Source organism: Ovis aries, chromosome X (genome assembly GCF_016772045.2).
Source record: "Ovis aries strain OAR_USU_Benz2616 breed Rambouillet chromosome X, ARS-UI_Ramb_v3.0, whole genome shotgun sequence".
Classification (NCBI taxonomy): domain Eukaryota; kingdom Metazoa; phylum Chordata; class Mammalia; order Artiodactyla; family Bovidae; genus Ovis; species Ovis aries.
In genome coordinates, this window is record NC_056080.1 from 86,403,487 (window position 1) to 86,406,524 (window position 3,038).

At 40.5% G+C, this 3,038-nt stretch overlaps 1 non-coding gene across 1 annotated transcript; it reads left to right on the top strand.

The window, feature by feature from the left end:
* Positions 1-2,697: 2,697 nt before the first annotated feature.
* TRNAE-UUC (transfer RNA glutamic acid (anticodon UUC)) lies at positions 2,698-2,770 on the top strand. The gene has a single exon. It is a non-coding gene; the product is annotated as a tRNA-Glu (tRNA).
* Positions 2,771-3,038: the final 268 nt, after the last annotated feature.

Below are 3,038 nucleotides of genomic sequence, written 5' to 3' on the forward strand. Positions count from 1 at the left end.
AACCCACTCCAGTACTCTTGCCTGGAAAATTCCATGGACACAGGAGCCTGGTAGATTACAGTCCATGGCGTTGCAGAGAGTCAGATATGACCGAGCGACTTCACTTTCACTTTTCTTTTCTCTAGATTTCACCTCTCCTCTCTGGTACTCCTACCACACAGCTACCCCATCTCTCCTGACCCTCTTGCCTGGCTTGATTCCAAGGTGACCCGGAGTCTTGCATGCTCAGTAAATATTTTTTCTTTGAGTCCACATGCAAGAGGAAGTGTGGGGGGTGGTGAAAATTTTTCTATGTGTAATTGACAAACAATGCTCTGAGTGATAGGCAAGTTGTGGCTCCCCACAGGGGTGACAATTTGCTCCTTGCTGCATGGTTTTCAGGCCAGGCAGCCCAACTCTGCTTGGTGGGTGCACCAAGCAATCCTTTCCCCAGGTGTGGGTAACTGAGACAAGACAGGAATTTAATGCATAACTCACTTTTTATTATTAAAAATGTTTTGTGGAGGACTTACACAAATCATGAACATACCGACAAATCTCTGTGATCTTTCATTTCCTACCAGAAGCAGGTCTAGATTTGGAAGGCCCGAAGCTTACCAAATTTGTGTGACTCTCTTTAAGAAAAGCCACCTGAATCACAAATTCAAAATTCAGTACAAAATTCAATGTTTATTTAGAAAGGGAAAATAAATCACAGAAATCACAAATTTGGAAGGCTGACAAATACCACAGACATCATAAAATCCAGAAAAGTAGCACAATATTTTCATTAAGCAACTGTCTGACATATTCTTTAATCATTTGCACATATGACAATTTTATAGTATTCTCTGTGGAGAGACTTGGAAGATCATTTTTCTTTCCTCTATCATTATTGGTTGGAATTTGTTTCATATCATTTTTAGTTTAAAATCCTTTTTTTCCCTTCCAGCTTCACAACTCTTTGTTGGTAGTTCATCTAACCATGCATTGTTTCTATTGTCAAATTTAGGAAAATCTCTCTTGCTTTCTTTAAATCTGTATGTAAGATTTGAAAGAATTTTCCAAAGACTAAGCTTCTGACTCGGTGCACTATAGCCCCGATTGTTTTACACTACTGCCCACTTTTGGTACTAGCTACTATAGGATGTGTGCCTAGACAGCATGACTTCTGTACCATTATGTCATGGCTCCAGGTGAGTCAACCTAGTGGATGGTACAAACGTTCCACAAGTCATTCCTACAGTGAGATGCTTAGGGATAATGTAACTCGTCATGGAAGTAACTGCAAATCCCATAAATATATCTTACTAAACTCAAAATTGATCTATCCTAAGTCAACTTCCTCTAGTTCACTCCCCAAAATGTGTGAGGCCACTCCAATGCCACCTGACACAAGGGGAAATGGGGGTGGCAAGAAAGGCAGAGGAGAAAAGAGCAGTAGGCTTAACCAGCTGTCATGAAAAATCTTACTTTTGCAAATTTAACAAAACATATGGCCTTGTGAACACATTGTAATGACCCTGTGTACACCCACCCCTTCTCCATCCTGTCAATCTCTGGGCCCCTAGAACCTCATACAAGGCATGTCAAATTGTTTTGGTTGTTGTTTTAATTTTTTGGCCGTGCCACATTATATGTGGGATCTTAGTTACCTGACCAGGGATCGAACCCATGCACGCTGCAATGGGCGTGTAGCATCTTAACGAGCGGACCTCCAGGGAAATCTTTTTGAATGAATTCTTTCAACTTCTGCCCTAATATGTTTCATGGACCAAGATTTTCATGTTTGGGAACGCATGTAAGAATTAAAGATTTTAAAATTAAAAAAAAAATAATAAAATAAAAAATAAATTAATTAATTAAAAAAACTTTCTTATATCAATGATTTTCTATTAATATCTTGAAGACCTTGGGCATTTTATTAGGGATAAATGTTAGCCTCATGCTTCAGGGTGGAGACTAGGGTTCAGTAATCGAGCACACAGGATGGACAGTTCAAAGAGGCACTGGATGCCTCACTCTCATCCCACTAGTCCCAGTCTGGTCACAGGCCTCACCTCTTCTAGAAGGCTCCCTGGGGTAGGGAAATATTTAGTTAATACTGAAAATAGAGTGTGAGTCCTTACCAAGTAGCCAAATGGCAACCTTTTTGCTGAGAGAATCTATAGGAACATACGGTCTTTGTACCGTAAGGGACAACATTCCAAATATGAGGACTGGAAATGTATATAGCACACAGAAGACTACCACCATTCTGGCTAAGACTCCAGGCCCAGGCACCAGCCCAAAGGCGGAATGAAGAGCACATTTAATCCTCTCACCACAAAGGCATGAATAAGCTTCTCAGCCTCTGAGTTCAGAGCTCTCCTAGATGGATGGGGAAAAGGCTGTACCCTCCTCTCCAACATGGTGGAAAACGCATGAGAGTGCAGAAGGGAGAAGTGAGAAGAAGGTAAGAAGGTTGCTATATGACAGGGTAGTATTGGGATGGCCCCTGTGTTTTACATTCCTGACTGCAAAGAAGTTGTGATCACCAAGGAGTCAATGCCAAGGTTCCCTCCATAACTTCTGATGATCATGTCACTAGAGGAGGGAAACTTTATATATGGATTCTCATTTTCCGGGTTCCTGGAATTTCTCTTAAATTTTCAAATATGCTAGAACCAACCCAAAATGCATTTCACTTTTCTTTCCTTGTTAAACAATACAGGGAATTCCCTGGCAGTCTAGTGGTTAGGACTTGGCACTTTCACTGCCATGACCCTGGGTTCAATTCCTGGCCAGGGAACTAAGATCCCACAAGCCTCCTGGCATGGAAAAATAAAAAATTAATTAAAAAATACACACTCATTGGATATAATGTGTTAATAAAGTGTGAAGATGGAAGAAAAACTACTCATGATTTTATCACTCAGACATAACCATAGGTAATATTATGGTGCATTTTATTCTGGAATGTTTTGGACACATAGCCAACCTGCACACACATGCATGGGATCCAATTAATTTGTATACCCCTTCTTTGACTAACTATATTTTGACCATCTCCACATATC